Source organism: Lissotriton helveticus, chromosome 1_2 (assembly GCF_964261635.1).
Source record: "Lissotriton helveticus chromosome 1_2, aLisHel1.1, whole genome shotgun sequence".
NCBI lineage: Eukaryota > Metazoa > Chordata > Amphibia > Caudata > Salamandridae > Lissotriton > Lissotriton helveticus.
The window spans coordinates 21,234,849-21,254,906 of record NC_136058.1 but is presented as its reverse complement, the minus strand read 5'-3'; positions in this window follow the sequence as shown (position 1 = coordinate 21,254,906).

The window sequence follows — 20,058 nt, the reverse complement described above, 5'->3', positions numbered from 1 at the left end:
ATTTCAATTGGATTTTCACTAATCACTTCAACTTCTTTGTAAAGGTGAGTTGTTATTTTAAAAACTGAAGTATATTGTGCACTATCAGTTAATATGGTAAACTTTTTCTGATAGTTATATACTATCCCTCTGTAGTAGTTATAGATTTAGATAGACTTCTCTGTTATAGTTATGGATGGAGTTAGGTTTCTCTTGTATAATTATGAATTTACTTACGTTAAATCACATACACTTTTTTATATTCCTACTTCCACTCTGATACTATACACTGCCCAAAGATAAATTCACTGATAAAAACTGCCTATCTAAAATTAATCGCAACAGTGCCCTATCTCTACTAATATATTTTTTTTTTATCCAAATTTCAGGCAACATGGAAGGCGAACAGAAAGTTTCATTTCAAATTGTCCTGCAAGAGAGCAGCCAAGAATTAATTGATCCAAATTATATAGAATTTATGGATGAAACTTGGGACCAAGAACTACTGCAATGTGTGCAAGCAGTAGTTGACCTCCTTCAAAATGAGGACATTTTACACACTCAGAGATTACAAGCTATGTTCAATGAAAATGACGACATTTTCCTTATAGTACGCTCCCCAGAACGCTTCCCGGTTCGCGGACCGGGCGCTCCCCACGCAAAAAAACAAAAACATATTTATTTTTTTTGCACTGCGGGGCCCTTTTAAAGCCTCCACATCAAACCTAGGGGGTCAGGGAGGATCTACTATGCCCCCTTATGGTCATTTCCCCCTTTGTTTTGGCCTCCTCTTGTCTCTCGATCCTACCGAGAGACAAGATGGCGGCCGCTCCGGACTGTTTAGAATGTTGACAGACACCGGAAGTTCCGTTACGCGTCAGGTACGCGAACCGGAGCGCTGCCTGGAGCGCGCTTACAGATATATATCTTTTTTTGAACGTTAATTTCTCAAAATCCACTGGAGCACATATATTGAGACCTAGCAAAGGCACATCGGGCTAACAGTCCCTACAATTTTGCCAAGTTTCGTGCAAATCCATTCAGCCGTTCGGCCTAAAAGTGAGGCCAACCGCCCTATGGAAATTAACATGGGAAAAACAAGTTTTGGGACCCCCCTTTTTTCTCGGCCCCCCCTTGACGAACCCCCCCCCAAATTTCCAGGGGCTGCTCAGACACAAAATGTTCCATTTTCCTGAAAATTTCAGCCAATTCCGTCCACAAACGCCAAAGTTATTAGACATAGAATTTTCAAAAATCCCATAGGGAAAAAATCCTAACTATATATACCTACTGGCGACCGCCAGTAGGTAATATATATATATATATATATATATATATGCATACATATTACCACGTATTACCTACTGGCGGTCGCCAGTAGGTATATATAGTTAGGATTTTTTCCCTATGGGATTTTTGAAAATTCTATGTCTAATAACTTTGGCGTTTGTGGACGGAATTGGCTGAAAATTTCAGGAAAATTGAACATTTTGTTTCTGAGCAGCCCCTGGAAATTTGGGGGGGGTTTGTCAAGGGGGGGACCGAGAAAAAAGGGGGGTCCCAAAACGTGTTTTTAACATTGAGTTTTCCATAGGGCGGTTGGCCTCACTTTTAGCCCAAACGGCTGAATGGATTTCCACGAAACTTGGCAAAATTGTAGGGACTGGTAGCCCGATGTGCCTTTGCTAGGTCTCAATATATGTGCTTCAGTGGATTTTGAGAAATTAACGTTCAAAAAAAGATATATATCTGTAACAGCGGACCGGGCAGCGCTCCGGTTCGCGGACTTTACGCGTAACGGAACTTAAAGTAGCGAAGCTGATTGGCTCTACGGTGTCTGTCAACATTCTAAACAGTCCGGAGCGGCCGCCATCTTGTCTCTCGGTAGGATTGAGAGACAAGAGGAGGCCAAAACAAAGGGGGAAATGACCATAAGGTGGCATAGTAGATCCTCCCTGACCCCCTAGGTTTAATGTGGAGGCTTTAAAAGGGCCCCGCGGGGCAAAAAAAGAAAAAAAAAATGTTTTGTTTTTTTGCGTGGGTAGCGCCCGGTTCGCGAACCGGGAAGCGTTCTGGGCAGCGTACTATAAGGAAAAAAGAATGATAGACTTTTCAAATACTGTATGTTAATTGATTGTTGGTTTTGTTGATTATTTTTTAATTTTTTTATTTTTTAAGCAATTATTTATTATTGTAATTGTGTTTCAAAATTTAATAACATTTCTAACATTTCACTAGTTTATGAATTACATATAAAAATGATTAAAGACTCAAATAATTTTTTAATATTACATATAATTTTATTTTTCGGATTGTTTTTCAAAATTTAATAGAATGTCTAACATTTGACTGTCAGATATGTCCTCTTGTTGAGTGAACATAACTTCCCACATTTGACCGTCATCATAATGATCCACAGATTCTACACATTGAACTAATTCATGGTCCCGTGATTCATCCATGAAATCTGAGTCATCATTATCCTCAATATCTTTTTCTGTGTTGTTCTCTAGAACAATTTCGAAGGAAATATTCTGCTCACCTTCCATTTTATTGCTGTAATTTGCATAAAAAATAATTATATCAGTAGAGATAGGGCACTGTTGGGTTTAAGTTCAGACAGGTACTTGTGAGTTTATAACAGAGAAGTAATCTATGGGCACTGTATGGTTTCAGGCGTGAAGTAGTACTATTAAAAAGTGCCTGTGAAGAAGCCTAAGTAAATTCATAATTATACCACAGAAACCTAAATCAATCCATAATTATAATAAAGAAGCCTTTCTCAATGTCTAACTCTTACAGAGGGATAGTATATAACTATCTGAAAATGTTTTCAAATTTATAAAATAATATCTCACCTTCTAAAAACAAGTTTAAGTTGTGAGTGAAAATGATCTTGCAATGTAGTTCAGGAAGTAGTAGTCAAAATGGCTGTGTTTCTCTCTCTTCCTTTATATATATTCAGGTACATAACCAATCAAATGTCAGGTAAAAAAAGTAGAAAATGAAAGTAACATTTTAATTGGTTGTCAATTCCAACACTTCAGATGTGTTTTGTGAAGTAATTTACCTCAGGGTATTTAGAGAGGTGTACAGGCTAAATGGTTAAATGGAATTTCAATCAAATTTGCGAAAACGGTAGGGATTGGTATGTAGTATGAGCTAATCTATATTTGGTGAAAGTGTCTCCAGTCGCTTTTCTGTAAACTACTTTCCCACCTTTTTTGATGGTGCGCTTCCCAGGGAGCGACCCGGTACGCGAACTGGCGAGCGCCCCGGTACGCGAACCTTAAGCGTTACGGGAGTCCACCATTTTGTGTTTTGGTCGAATTAAGATACAAGATGGAGGGCAAATAATGTTCAGAATGGGTAGAAGGGGGCACAGTAGACTTATCTTGACCCCCTAGGTTTTCTGAGGGTGGCTGAGGAGGCCCATATGTGCGAAAAAAAAACATTTTTTAAAAAAATTTAGCGAGGTTAGCTCCCGGTTCGCGTACCGGGTAGCGTCCCAGGGAGCGTACTTTGTTGAAAATTAGTGAAAAAAGTTAGAGTAAAATAATAATTGTGAGTGATCAGATGTAGGGTAGCTCTGAGAAGAGCTTTTGGGTTTATGGTACATTTAGGTACTTATAAGTAGGTACCAATGCACAGTCTTAAATTCAGAATGAAAATTCTGTTGCCCTCATCTGAGAAGTGAACTCCATCTCCTCTGTAGATATCTTGCATGTAGTACCGCAAGTTATTGTTGTACAGGGAGCCCATTCCATGGTCTCTCATGTAAGCTGAAACAGATTTGTTTACATGCTTCCTCGACTTCTCAATTTGTGGACAAAATTGGTTTGACCACCTCCATTTCTGTCTTTGGCATATATTTGAATATACCAAGGCAGTCTGAGGAAAAAGTGCCATTAATTGCTCAAAGGTGTCCTTTAAAAGCATTTCCAGACCTACCCCAGTCAAAGTGCCCAAATCATTACCTCCACAGTGCACAATTAACAGGTCAGGTTTTGGCAAATGCATAAAGGTTTTCACCAATGGTATCAATTGGTGACATTTTAATCCTCTGTAAATGTAAATGTGAATGTGTTGGACTTGTAAAGCGCACAGCTGCCCGTAAGCGTCCCGGCGCTTGCTTAGGGAACCCATCCTGGTATTCCCCTGTGAGAAACCCCGGCAGGGTGTCCACAAGGTGAAAGCCAGGCATCCCGCCGCGAGGGGCCGTAGTGGAGATTAAGCAAGCTATTGCCCAGAGTCGCAGAGTGTGACCCTGTTAGTTGAGTAGGCACCAGAGCGAGAATTGTCGAGTCCGTGGAATTTTTGAGCCCGAGACCCGCCGAGGCGGGGAATCGAACCCTGGTCCACGGTCGATCTCAGCTTCCGGGTCTGCCGCCTCTAACCACTGAGCCACGCTTCTCCACGCTTCTCTGTGGCCAAACCACTTAATTTCCACATCTTGTAAATTGAGGTTAGGTAAATTCCTGTTCTCAGCATACCTCTGAGCCCAATAGATGTAACTATGTCCAACAATCCAGACAGAAAACATGGTGAGAGAAGGTTCTCCTGCAGTCAGATGAAGTGTGGCAATGAAATGGCAGTTGAAAAAATAAGAGTTTAAAATGAAAAAAACCGTGGAGTTTCTGTGTTAATGAAGCAGTAACAGTGATTGGTGGATTTTGATTGCTGAAAACAGAAAGTTAGGGTGCATGGATGAGTTCTTTGAAAGATGTATTTTGAGTGGTCAAGAAAAAATCATTAAATGAAAGAATGCACTGGATATGAGGTGCACTGAGAGTTCAGAGTTCAATTGCAACATTGTTGTGTGAACTTGCAAACACCAGAGGCCTTCAAGGAGGTGGTTGCTATGCAAAAAAGGCAGAAAGGGCAGAGGGGGGAAGGGTTTTGATTTGAAAAAAAGTGAGGGAAGAGTTTTGATTGGGTGACATGAGAGATATGTGTGAAGAATTACAGCATTTCTGTGCTTTTGATAGCTAAAGACTATGGAGTGCATACCTTTTGCTCTGCTGAAGACAAATTGGTGTGTTTCTGAGACTGTTTTGAAACTCAAAGTATTTGCTAAGGTGAGAAAAGATTTCTTTAATTTAGATAGAGAATAGTGTGCTTTAAGGAGACAATTATGAAGAAAGTTGTGTTTTTCAAATGTTGCTTTGTCTCAAGTGTTTTACAAATAGATTTTGTTTCTTTGAGAAATTGTAATTGGAGAAAATGTGAAGTATTAGTACTGACAGGGTTTTTTTGTGCATAGGAGCTGTGGAGTGTTTTCAAATTATGACTTGAAAATCGTTTTTGAGGAAAAGGAATGGTTATAATATTTATGACAAGGACATAATGGTGTATGCTTCTTTATAAGGCAATTGAGTGTCTCTGATGTTATTTTTCCCATTTTAATGTAAGACCTTTCCCTGTGGAGCAAATTGCTTGTAAATATTCTCCCACCTGTGCATGGCAAATTTAGATTTTGAATGTTTGCGTTACATAGCCATGTTAAAAGTGACACAAACATGCTGCAAAGGCAATCAAAAAACGCTTTTATGTGTCTTAAGGACATTTTAAGTCATTTCCCCATGTGCAGTGTTTTCAAATTATGATTTGAAAATCGTTTTTGGGGAAAAGGAATGGTTTTAATATTTATGACAAGGACATAATGTTGTATGCTTCTTTATAAGGCAATTGAGTGTCTCTGATGTTATTTTTCCCATTTTAATGTAAGACCTTTCCCTGTGGAGCAAATTCCTTGTAAATATGCTCCCACCTGTGCATGGCAAATTTAGATTTTGAATGTTTGTGTTACATAGCCATGTTAAAAGTGACCCAACCATGCTGGAAAGGCAATCAAAAAACGCTTTCATGTGTCTAAAGGACATTTTAAGTCATTTCCCCATGTGCAGTGTTTTCAAATTATGATTTGAAAATCGTTTTTGGGGAAAAGGAATGGTTTTTAAATTTATGACAAGGACATAATGGTGTATGCTTCTTTATAAGGCATTTCAGTGTCTCTGATGTCATTTTTCCCATATTACATTAAAAGACCTTTCCCCGTGGAGCACATTCCTTGTAAATATGGTCCCACCTGTGCATGGTAAATTTAGATTTTGACTGTTTGAGTTACATAGCCATGTTAAAAGTGACCCAAAAAAGTTGCAAAGGCTTTAAAAAAACACTTTCATGTGTCTTAAGGACATTTTAAGTCATTTCCCCGTGGGCAGTGTTTTCAAATTATGACTTGAAAATCGTTTTTGAGGTAAAGGAATGTTGTTAAAATTTATGTGCGCCATATGCCCCCAAATTTCTTTTTCAGGGGTGCAGCAGGGTGTTCTTGAGACACCCCCGCACCTTTGGAAAAATTCCTAATTTGCGATGAGCTAATTGCTAATCGCAAATTGCACCTTCATTCCTATGGGCCTCCTGGCCCATGGAAATAAATGGGTAATTTGCAATTAGCAATTTGCTCATCGCAAATTCGGAATGGTAAAGAATCGCTATTTATTCCTTAAAATTCGCTATTTAGGAAATGCAAAATAGTATGATGATACATATGGCGGTTCATCTCTAACAAGATAAGAAGCTTAGGGATACATTTATGATGACTGGCGCAATGAAGTGGACATCACTTACTTCATTGGTAGGCCTTTACATGTATTATCTCCTCTGTATTCTTCATCAAGCGTAACTTTGATCTGCAATCCTGAGTAGGCCTCACCTTAAACAAACCTCTGGATAGGCCACACCTTATCGTCATCCTGAATTCATCATTTAAAATGCTAGGGACAGATTTCTGATAGGTGTATGCCTCTTTTGCGCCACTGTGGTCACTTTTCTGATGCAGCGGCGGTGCAAAAGATTTGCTATGAGGCGACAAAATTACAAATTGATGCATTTAGGCAGATGTGTCATGGTGTAAAAAACACCGTGCCACATGAAACTGATGCAGCAGTGATGCAAAAGATGCACCATGTTGCAAGACAGGCCTCACTTGGGGCCATATGTATGAAGCTAATTAGCATTTGCAAAGGCGGAAGTTCTGTGAATTTCGGCCTTTGCGAATGCTAATTAGACAAATGGTATGTATCAAACAAGTTTGATGCAAAATAAGGAATAGCAAAATTTGCTATTCTTTATTTTGCGATTGCACTGAAGGATTTGCAAATTTTGTGATTTCTTAAATGCAATGTATCAAACAAAAAATATGCAAAAAATGCCATTAAGGATTTGCAAATTACCACCAACTTCTAGTTGGTGGTAATTTGCGAATTCTTTTCAAAAAGCTTTTTTTCCAAAAAACAAAAGGTGACATATGACGCCCATACATGCCCTTAGGGCATGTATGTGCGCCATATGCCCCCAAATTTCTTTTTCAGGGGGTGCAGCAGAGTGTTCTTGAGACACCCATGCACCCTTGGAAAAATTCCTAATTTGCGATGAGCTAATTGCTAATCGCAAATTGCACCTTCATTCCTATGGGCCTCCTGGCCCATGGAAATGAATGAGTAATTTGCAATTAGCAATTTGCTCATTGCAAATTAGGAATGGTAAAGAATCGCTATTTATTCCTTAAAATTCGCTATTTAGGAAATGCAAAATAGTTTGATGATACATATGGCAGTTCATCTCTAACAAGATAAGAAGCATAGGGATAGATTTATGATGACTGGCACAATGAAGTGGACATAACTTACTTCATTGGTAGGCCTTTACATGTATTATCTCCTCTGTATTGTTCATCAAGTGTAACTTTGATCTGCAATCCTGAGTAGGCCTCACCTTAAACAAACCTCTGGATAGGCCACACCTTATCGTCATCCTGATTTAATCATTTAAAATGCTAGGGACAGATTTATGATAGGTGTATGCCTCTTTTGCGCCACTGTGCGTCACTTTTCTGATGCAGCGGCGGTGCAAAAGATTTGCTATGATGCGACAAAATTACAAATTGATGCATTTAGGCAGATGTGTCATGGTGTAAAAAAACCGTGCCACATGAAACCGATGCAGCAGTGATGCAAAAGATGCACCATGTTGCAAGACAGGCCTCACTTGGGGCCATATGTATCAAGCTAATTAGCATTCGCAAAGGCCAAAATTCTGTGAATTTCAGCCTTTGCGAATGCTAATTAGACAAATGGTATGTATCAAACAAGTTTGATGCAAAATAAGGAATAGCAAAATTTGCTATTCCTTATTTTGCGATTGCACTGAAGGATTTGCAAATTTTGTGATTCCTTAAATGCAATGTATCAAACAAAAAATATGCAAAAAATGCCATTAAGGATTTGCAAATTACCACCAACTTCTAGTTGGTGGTAGTTTGCGAATTCTTTTCAAAAAGCTTTTTTTCCAAAAAACAAAAGGTGCCATATGACGCCCATACATGCCCTTAGGGCATGTATGTGCGCCATATGCCCCCAAATTTCTTTTTGAGGGGTGCAGCAGGGTGTTCTTGAGACACCACTGCACCCTTGGAAAAATTCCTAATTTGCGATGAGCTAATTGCTAATCGCAAATTGCACCTTCATTCCTATGGGCCTCCTGGCCCATGGAAATGAATGGGTAATTTGCAATTAGCAATTTGCTCATTGCAAATTAGGAATGGTAAAGAATCGCTATTTATTCCTTAAAATTCGCTATTTAGGAAATGCAAAATAGTTTGATGATACATATGGCGGTTCATCTGTAACAAGATAAGAAGCTTAGGGATACATTTATGATGACTGGCGCAATAAAGTGGACATTACTTACTTCATTGGTAGGCCTTTACATGTATTATCTCCTCTGTATTCTTCATCAAGCGTAACTTTAATCTGCAATCCTGAGTAGGCCTCACCTTTAACAAACCTCTGGATAAGCCACACCTTATCGTCATCCTGAATTAATCATTTAAAATGCTGGGGACAGATTTATGATAGGTGTATGCCTCTTTTGCGCCACTGTGCGTCACTTTTCTGATGCAGCGGCGGTGCAAAAGATTTGCTATGAGGCAACAAAATTACAAATTGATGCATTTAGGCAGATGTGTCATGGTGTAAAAAAAACGTGCCACATGAAACCGATGCAGCAGTGATGCAAAAGATGCACCATGTTGCAAGACAGGCCTCACTTGGGGCCATATGTATCAAGCTAATTAGCATTCGCAAAGGTCAAAATTCTGCGAATTTCGGCCTTTGCGAATGCTAATTAGACAAATGGTATGTATCAAACAAGTTTGATGCAAAATAAGGAATAGCAAAATTTGCTATTCCTTATTTTGCGATTGCACTGAAGGATTTGCAAATTTTGCGATTCCTTAAATGCAATGTATCAAACAAAAAATATGCAAAAAATGCCATTAAGGATTTGCAAACTACCACCAACTTCTAGTTGGTGGTAATTTGCGAATTCTTTTCAAAAAGCTTTTTTTCCAAAAAACAAAAGGTGCCATATGACGCCCATACATGCCCTTAGGGCATGTATGTGCGCCATATGCCCCCAAATTTCTTTTTCAGGGGTGCAGCAGGGTGTTCTTGAGACACCCCTGCACCTTTGGAAAAATTCCTAATTTGCGATGAGCTAATTGCTAATCGCAAATTGCACCTTCATTCCTATGGGCCTCCTGGCCTATGGAAATGAATGGGTAATTTGCAATTAGCAATTTGCTCATCGCAAATTAGGAATGGTAAAGAATCGCTATTTATCCCTTAAAATTCGCTATTTAGGAAATGCAAAATAGTTTGATGATACATATGGCGGTTCATCTCTAACAAGAAGCTTAGGGATAGATTTATGATGACTGGCGCATCACCAGGGATGTGCCAGTCATCCTGCGCTGCTGTTCCGCCACCCATGGTGTGCTGCATTTACAATGCGGCGCAGCATGGGGCAAAAATGGCACAGATGCGTGACGCATCTGTGCCGTAAAGGTGGCGCATTGCTGGAGTTGTATCGCAAGTGTGATGCAGCTCCAGCAAGGCTCAGGGGTGCCCCATCTCCACAATGTTGCGTCAAGACCTATGCCTGCTTCAAGCAGGCGCAGGGTTTTGACGTAGCTTTCTCCTATCTGATTGTAAATGCGGCACACCATGGGTGGCAGAACAGCGGTGCACGTTAACTGGTGCATGCCTGGGGATGTGCCATTTAACATAAATCTGCCCCTTTACATTTAAGTATGTGCAGGGGACACAGAGTCGGTGAGGCTTATCCAAGGTTAAGAAGAGATGAGTCCTGTTCACTGAAAAATTAGACATAGGCTTCACCTACTCAGCATCGCTGGACATGGCTATATAATAGCTGCAAAATGTTACTCTTGTTAAACAATTTTACTATTATAATCTCTGAGATTTGTCTCTTACTCTGCAACATCTCATTGTTGTTATCTTTCTTTAAAGATAAAGACAACATCAACATGAGCGACAATCAGCAATCAGTTGATTTTGACCTCATCATTGAACTCGTAATTGAAACATCAGTGGATGTTGATCCCTTGAATGATTTAAATCCTGAGGATGAAGAAGAACGTGATGAGGATGCAGATTTGTCCGAATTATATGACATAGGATGGGAAGCTGACGTGCTTGAGCCTATGGAACTATAAACATTTATTTTAAAAATGTATAATAAATAAAAAGTAAAAATGTAAACCGTTTAATTTAAAAATAAAGACACCTTCAAAAACAGGTTATGTGTAGTGTCTTCAATAAAATATTAAAATATGCTCATAAAATTAGATCAGATTCACATATAAAATAGCACAGGTAACATGAATATAAATTCCATTTCTTTTCTACTATTTCTGTATTCTAAATTTGCCAAGCACTAAAAAATATTCTATGTAAAAATGTCAAGTAGTGTTTTAAGTTTTTGATTACTGTTATTGATTTACTGTTGGGTAATAGTGGTTAATAACATTTTTTAATATATTTTACCACAGATTCAACTGCAGATCATTTCAAGATTTCACCATGCCAACGAAAGAAAGACTGAGAAAGGCTGCAAAACGTCAAAGACAGCAGGGCAATGAAAAAAAGCAGCAGTCCTCTAATAAAAAGATTTGTCAAGTCACCAAGAAAGCACCGGGTAAGAGTACAAAAACATTCATAAGAAATATTTGTAGTAAAAAAAATATTACTACAGAAAATGTTTCAGTCCAGAAAAAGAGAAGCAATTCAAACGGAAAGGAAAGGCCAATGAAAAATGTTACTGCTAGAGCAAGAGATAACTCTGTGCATGATATTAGAAGGAAACAACAGTTTAGGGACATTCGTAAACGAATGTTCCGCAACAGGATAATTGGCAATTTGTTAAAAAATATTAAGAAAGGTCAACAGAAATTGGTTTTTTATATGAGAAAAAAAAGTTAAGAAAGTTATTGATCAGGCATTTGAAATTAAACGTAAGTTATTTATTTTGATAATCAATAGAATTAGGAAGCTAAACAAGGCAATTTATGATTTCAAAAGAAATAGTAGATGGAAGAGAATAGTTAATCGTAGTAATTTTTGTGAAGTTTTTTCTGGAGAATGGATGCATAGTTCAAGCTGTGAGGCATTTTTTAATGAGGAGAGTTATTTCCAGGATAATGATTTGGTGCATGCAGTTGACACCAGTGGTCGTGCTTATGAAGTGAAAGATGGTTGTCCAGTTGAAAAAGAAAAACTTGTGACAACAGAGGCAGAAGAGGTGTTAGGTAATGAGGTTTTAGGAAGATGTGCTAAGGGTCCTGTGTACACCTGGAAGTGTAGTAGTATTTGCAGTGTGCGACAGGATTCCATCAATTTGCTTTGTGATTTTGTACGGTCATTTAATAAGAAAAGTTTGAAGCAGAAAATGAGGTTGTTGCAAGAATTAGATCCTTGCAGAGTGAGAGAAGTGACAGGTTTGCATGGTCATTCACTGGCTTGTCTTTCCAGAAGAGTATGCCAGAGTGTTTTTCATCATTTCAGGATGCTAGCAGTGCATCATGATAAAGTGAGGAAATTAGTGAGAATGTTGTATTATGCTAAGAGTCCAGCAATTATGCTTAAACAATTATGCGCTGCTCTTTTGCATGGTTTTGAAATAGATGTGAAGAATATATGTGAAGAAATTGAGTTTTGTTACTTTGGAAGTAAAGAGGAGAATGTTGAAATTGACCAAGAAGAAGCGGGTAATGTGGAAGATAGTGTACAGGTTTCCAGTACAGATAATTTCCAGAGGGAAATTGCGACGTTTCAGGTCAAATCAAGTGAGAGGCCAAATTTCACTTGTGTGTGTTGTCGACGCACTTATTATAAGAATCAGACTAAGTTAGTGGATTTATATGCAAAAAGTGAAAGGGAAAATAATAGTGAATGGAAGGATTTCACAACATACTTGATGGTAGAAAATTGTTTTGATTTGGGATTGGATCAACGTGTGTGTACTTATTGTTGTTGCAAATTAAATCAAAACCAGATGCCTGCTAGAGCAGTTCATAATAATCTGGAATTGGTTGAGATTCCTTCTGAATTGAAGGATTTAAATACTTATGAATCTATTTTGATTCAAAGTATCCATCCCTTTCAGGCTATTGTAAGAATGGAGCCAAAGACAGGGAAATTGCCTCCATCAGATTTACAGAGAGGATTAAAGGGAAGAGTTGTTTATTTGCCTCTAGATTTGAAGAAAAACATTAACACAATTGGAGTAGAAAAAGTGGAAGAGGAACCTCTGGTTATCTTAGTTAATGGGGTTCCGACAAAGAATAAGAAAATATGGCAAGATTTAGTGGATGTTAGGAAAGTTAAAAAGGCAACATTGTATTTGAAAAAAAATAATAAATACTATAAGAATGTATATGTTGCAGAAGAGGAAGTAAGTGAGGAAGAGGATAGCGATTTGTGTGCTGGTCAAATTGAGAAAGTAGAACCCTCTACTAGTGAAGAAATATATGAACATTATAGTGTTCATCCTTTGCATTCCAAGGAAGTCATGGGGAATGCTATTGAGTTGTTTCAAATGAAACAAACCAAAGGGAGTCCCATTAGTGTTTGGGAGGAAAGTTTGGAAGCTCGGTGTTTCCCACAGCTTTTTCCAACAGGTCAGGGAGGAAGATATGATGTGCGACCTCATCAAATTCCTGCTTCTGAATACCGGACTTTGCGATTGTATGCAGGAGATGCTAGGTTTCGACAATGCATTCCTTATTTGTTTCATCTCCTGTTTGAAAGCGATCTGTCTGGACTGTCATATGCAGTGAACCACATCTTGAAAAGTGGTATACACATGCAAAACATCTCGGCAAGTGACTTTATGGATAAAGTCAATGTCCAAGACAGTATTTTGGATTCTCACCTGATTAATCTCATGGCGTGTCAGCGTGGTACTAATGAGTACTGGTACCGTCGTCATGGTGATTTAAAATGTATGCTGAGGAACTTAGGAACTCCCACATGGTTCCTCACTCTGAGCTGTGCCGAGTATGGCTGGGAAGACTTACTTGAATTTCTACAGGAGGCAAATGCTAACGTAGAAAACATCGAATTCAAGACACCCGGAGAACTGTGCTCTTTGGATCCAGTCAATGTATGTAGGTACTTCAATCATAGATTTGAAGCTATGATGTCTTTCATCATGAATAAGAAGAATCCACCTCTTGGAGAGGTGTTGGATTTCTTCTGGAGAAAGGAGTACCAAGCAAGAGGTGCTCCTCATATACATATGTTGCTGTGGATCAAGGATGCACCTAAATTTGGAACGGATCCAGAAGACTCAGTGATGAGTTTTATACAACAGTATTCTACGTGTGCTGTTCCAAACGCAAAGGAGAAGAAAAGCCTTAGAGAAAAAGTTCTGCGTTTCCAAAGCCATCGATGTGGAAAGTACTGTCGTCGTAAATTCCGAAACAAGGACAAGTTCTACACCAAATGTCGTTTCGGCTTTCCACGACCGGTGATTTCTAAAGGAAGAGTAAACAGTTTGATGTCTTCGCTGCGACATAATGTGATGAAGAAATCACCTAAAAACACATACAATTTGAAGAGGAACGAAGAGTCCAAGTACATCAAGGACTACAACCCGGTGATTTTGTCCATGTGGAATGCTAACATGGATATACAGTTTGTGGCTGATAACTGTATGGCTGTGGCTCGGTATGTGACATCTTACATCACCAAAAAAGAGAAGACAGAATTGAAGGATATGTGGGAGGACATTTCCCATGAAAAGAGCCTCAGCAAGAAGTTGTACAGTTTCAGTCTGAAGATGTTGTCGCATCGAGAAATCGGAGCGTACGAATGTTCTGACCGGTTGTCTTCAGCAAGTCTCTATGCCAAGTCCAGGAGTATCGTTTGGGCGAGTCTTGGTCTTGCTGCAACGCGTAATCGAGTTCTCAAACCTGTGCGGGAAATTGAGTATTTGGCGGAAAAGGAGCCAAACAGTACCGATATTTTGAAGTCCAACATGTTGGATACATATTATCCAAATCGAAGCATTCACCTCGAGAATGTTTGTCTGTATGAGGTTCTTCAAAATTACATATTCAAGAGGAACATCAAAGAAGATACTGAGAAAGGAGTGTATGCTGTAATAGGAAGTGAGGGATGTCTGGTCAAGCAAAGAAAATGCCACTTGGTAAACCATCGAAAATTGAGTGGCGAATCTCCTGAAAAAAAGGAGTTTTTCTATTTAGCACTTTTGCAACTTTTCAAGCCTTGGCGTGCAGAAGAGGAACTGCTTGGAGATTTTCTCTGTTACGAAGACTCTTTCAATGCCGCCAAGGAGACCATAGAATGTCCTGCTTTTCCCAAATATGTAGAAATGTTGAATGCGGAAATTGAGCAGGAAGCAATGATTGCAGCTGAGATTGCCAGAGACAGTTCTCAGGACAGTCAGAGTTCTGCTTCATTGAGTCAGGATCCACTAGGAGGACCTGTTATCGAAAATGAAGCTGCCACTGCTATGAATGAAGTGGAAAGAGCCATGGCACATGCTCAGGAGGATGCGGTTAACTTAGAAGAGTTGGAAAGACAACTCAACGTTGAGCAGAGGAAAATATATGACGAAGTTACCATGCAAATTGATCATGGATTAAGTCATGACAAGAAAGAGTGCTCATGTACGTCGTTGAAGCCTGTCCGACTGTACGTGAGTGGAGAAGCGGGAACTGGAAAAAGTTTCCTTATTAAAGCAATTTCATGTTATTTGCAGGAAAGGACAGAGTCATCGCTGTCTTGTGTTGTCACCGCTCCAACTGGACTGGCAGCACATAACATTAAAGGGATTACTTTACATCGTTTACTGATGCTGCCAGTGGAGCATGACAACAAATTACAATATCACAAGCTATCTGGAGATGCTTGTTTTGAAGTTTCAAGAATCTTGAGGAAAATGAAACTTCTTATCATTGACGAAGTAAGCATGGTTTCCAATGTCATGCTTGCCTTTGTGCATTTGAGAATGCAAGAAGTTCTCAAAACAGAGTATGATGTGTTATTTGGTGGCAAACACATCATTGTTTTCGGAGATCTTCTGCAGCTGACACCAGTGAAAGGGCAACCTGTGTTCAAAATGCTCACGCATGAAGATACCAGGAAGTGCCTAGGCAGCATTGGCAACGTCAATATATGGTTAAACTTCAATTATGCTGAACTGCATGAAAATATGCGTCAGGCGAAGGATGAAGTTTACAAGACTATTCTACAAAATGTTAGAATTGGAAAAGTGACCGAGCATGGGAAAGAAGCTTTACATGCACGATTACTGTCAAATTTATATCCAGAACAAGATGTTGTGCCTTAGAATATTTTTCAGAAAATTACTGAGAAGAAATCTGGAATATGTTTGATGCCAACTCTTGCAGAATGTGCCAAATTCAACAACAAAATGTTGCATTTAGAAAAGCAAGAGATTGTGAAACTGGAAGCTATTGACAGAGTAGAGCATATGGGATCAACAATTATTTTGTCTGAGAATCTGAAAACAAAATTGGATTCATTAGAGAAGAGTATATCTAAAACTGCAGGTTTTGAAAATACTCTGAATGTGTGCTTGAACTGCCGTATAATTTTAAGAAGGAATTTACATGTTGAAAGAGGTCTGGTAAATGGATCAATGGGTAATGTTGTTGATTTTGTAAAATACAGAAATAGAGATGGAATTGAATTTTTAAAAATTAAATTTGATGGCATTGAGGAAGTACAGCTAATTGGTCGTTGTTCTGGTAGATTTTTGCTTGTAAAAGACTTATATGTTCGCCGTACGTAGTTTCCTGTTTGCTTGGCATATGCGGTGACAATCCATAAATCGCAAGGTTTAAGTGTAGACAGTGCTTGGTGAATATTGGCAGTTCTGTGTTCAAGGAGGGTATGGCATATGTGGCATTGTCACGAGGTAGAACTTTATCGGGATTGTACTTGATTGAGTGTGATGTCACAAGCATTTGTGCGGATCTAGATTGTGTTAAGGAATACAATAGGTTAAGAAGAGAGTATGCGCCACATTTGCCTCAATATCCTTTGTTTGAGAAACGTGTGGTAGGCCGGAAACGAAGAAATGTGACCAATACTGGGGAGGTTGTAGCAAAAAGACGAAAAGTCGATGAACCTGAAATTATAAGCAGAAACAAAAAGGATTCTGTTGAAGATGTTGTTGGTTTTCAATTTGAAAACAGTTCTGGTGTCAACTGCTATGCTAATGTAGTGGTTAATGTTTTGTTTTCTCTAGAAAATGTAAAAGAAGAGATTGTGGTCAATTCTGATCAAAGATTTTGCAGTTTGTTAAATTCTGTCTTAGAAAAATGTAGCACTGATAGAACAAACATAGAAAGTGTGTCTGAAATTCGAAATCTGTTAGACAGATGTTCAGGCCAAACACAATTCTCTCAAAATATTCAGCAAGATTGTCAGGAGTTTTTAATGTATATGCTTGATGTATTGCATGCTGAAGGTGTAGATGTAGATCAGCTGTTTGTGCTTTCTTATCAATGGCAGCATGACTGCGAGAACTGTAGGGTATCAAGTACTACTAGTGTAGACTCAGAAAGATTTATATATTTAACTTTGTCAGACAGTAAATCAGTCTCCTTTAATAAGCTAGTAAAAGCAGCTGATCACAACATGGAGTGTAGCCAATGTAAATCTGAAATGATGTCCACATTATTTATACAAACATATGGCCAGTATGTCATTTTAATGTTCCAACGATGTAGGCCTGATGGAACAAAATTGACAACTTTAATTAAAAATGTTGTGGCTTCGCAGTTGTCAATATCAGGAAGGACTTTTGTAACTGCAGCAATTATATATCATGACGGTCCTTCAATAACATCAGGACATTACACAGCTTATTTAAAGTCTAGAAATGGCTGGTCATTCTGCAATGATTCTGTTTTAATTTTCAAAAAAAAATGCCGTATGACCTTAAAAACTCTTACCTGGTGTTTTTAAAACCAAAATTTTAGGGAAAGAATCTCGGGATGTGCTCTGAGGAATTTCAAGAAGTTCTAATGGCTCCTACACGATTTGGCCTTGAGGATAAGTGTAGTTCAGAGACATAACTTCTAACCATAAGACTGGACGTCATGGAGAAATAAGTGCACTTTGAATGAGTTCAGAAAAACTATTTCTTTTTATAAGCTAATTGAAGCAGCCAATCAAAACATAGAGTAGAGGGAATGTAAGTCTGCAATGCTGTCTACTGTTTTACATTGCTTTGTGATTAAAAGTGATGTAGAGAATTAAATAATTGTAGTAGTCATAGAGGTAGTGTAAGTCTGCTTCATAGTAAGCAGTATCAGTGTCATAGGAAATGTAGAACATGACTGAGGAAGAAGGGGAAGATATTACTAGTCCAGGATTGTGAAAATGATCTTCAACATTTTAATTCTGAAAGTTGCGGAAATGCCAAATGACGGGATTGGCTTACAAGAAATCCAAGAGTTATAAATGGCTCTGACAAGATTTGGCCTTGTGGAAACTTGTGGTAGAGAGCAAGAAGTCATTTATTGTATGTAACATGTTTTTCAAAACGATGGAGGTTTTCTTTCAGAAAGTGGCGGGCTGAAAGTAATAACAGCACAACAGAGTGTAAGCTGTTCATAGGACATCCTTTGACGTCATGGAAAGTAAGTTAACTTTAAGGAGTTCTGAATTCTGATTTGTTATGTTGTATGGGTTTTTTAAACACAATCATTTTGATTGTGGTTTTTTTTCCCCGCTGTTATATGATGAATACCTTCAAGTCACTGTTTTTAGTGAAATTTGATACATTCTGAGAACAGCAAAAATAAACCATTTAACATGTATAATTAATTCTGTACTGTTTCCATTTATGATGTACATTTAGAACTGTGTAGGAGGCATGGAGAAGGAGAGGCTTTTGTAAGTGTCAAAGTTCTTGCATACAGTGCTCATATTCTACGTAGTCTTTCAAATGATAGACTACATTTCCACAATGAGATACCTAAGCAAAGGAAACACAGGTCATATGATTGTGGAATGAGCAAAAAAATGTGCATGTTTTTCAATTATATTACCTGTGTTTCCTAACATTACACACCACATTGTGTAGATGAGGTTTAGGCCTGTTCCTGGAGACAGAGGAGGTCTGACATTTGTTCAAGAGTGCAGTGGACATTACTCACTTCGTTGGTAGGCCTCCACATGTATTATCTTCTCTGTATTCTTCAACAAAACTAAATTCCATCTGCAACCCTGAGTAGGACTTACCTGAAACAAATCTGTGGATAGGTTACACCTTATTGGCATCTTGAAACAATCATTTAAAATGTTAGGGTCAGATTTATGGTGGCCGTGCGCCTCTTTTGTTCCATTGTGGGTCACTTTTGTGTAAAAGATGCACCATGTTGCAAGATAGGTTTCAGTTCATCTCCAGCAAGATACCATCAGTTTAAAATGTATATAATTAGCATTATGTAGGGGGCATGCAGAAGCAAAAGCTTTTATAAGTGTCAAAGTTGTTGCATGCAGTGCTTCACTTCTAGGTACTGTTTAATATGCTGGACTACATCTGCACTATGAGATACCTAAGCAAAGGCAACACAGGTGATGTGATTGTGAAATGAGGAAAAGAAACTCCACATTTTTCAATTAGATCACCTGTGTTTCCTAAGTTTATGAATGACATTGTGCAGATGAAGTTTAGGTCTGTCCACGGACACAGAAGAGGTCTGGCCTTTGTTCAAGAGTGAAGTGGACATGACTTACTTCATTGGTAGGCCTTCACATGTATTATGTCCTCTGTTCTCTTCAAACAACTCGAAATTTCATTTGGAACCCTGAGTAGGTCTCACCTCAAACAAACCTCTGGATAGGACACATCTTATTGGCATCCTGAAGCAATCATTTAAAATGTTAGTGTCTTGCGACACTTTTCTGAGACAACAGCAGTGCAAAAGATGCACCATGTTTTAAGATAGGCCTCACTTCATCTGCATCAAGATACTGTTAGTTTAAAATGTATATCTTTAGGACTGTGTAGGGGGCCTGGAGAAGCAGAAGCTTCTGTCAGTGTCAAAGTTGTTGAAAAACTGTTTGTCCTTCAATCTTTTCCCTTGTCTTTTGTAATTTTTAAATACATGTTTTAATATTTTTCAAATGTTTGTTCTCTCTTTCACAGATTGAAAGTATAAAAACAAAAAGTGAGTAATTTAACGACAATTATAAGGTAAATGTTTTGTATTCTTTTCGTTACATTTCTATCACATTCACCTACTATTAGTTCCACAGCTTCATTTCTTTAACCCTCAGTTTCCTGCCTTTGCTACTTTCCTCATTCCTTTCTCTATTACCTACTTACTCAACTCCTTCCACTCTTTTTCTCAGTCCCTCTCTTCTCATAGTTCCTCACTCTTGTTCACTCACTCCGTCTCTATTACTCTTAGTGTCTTTGACTGATCACTCTTTCACTACTTGTTCATAATGCTTTCTCTGTGTAGTTGAAGCACACTAAGGGGCATATTATGAACACAGCCAATAAAATTATTGCTGTTTTTATTGGCAGAAAACTGCTGCAAAAGTGGTTTTAGCGGCAGTTTTCTGCTGCAAAAGCGGCTTTGGTGACATATTTCTGCCGATAAAAGCTGCAAAACTTTTATTGCCTATGTTGATGATATGG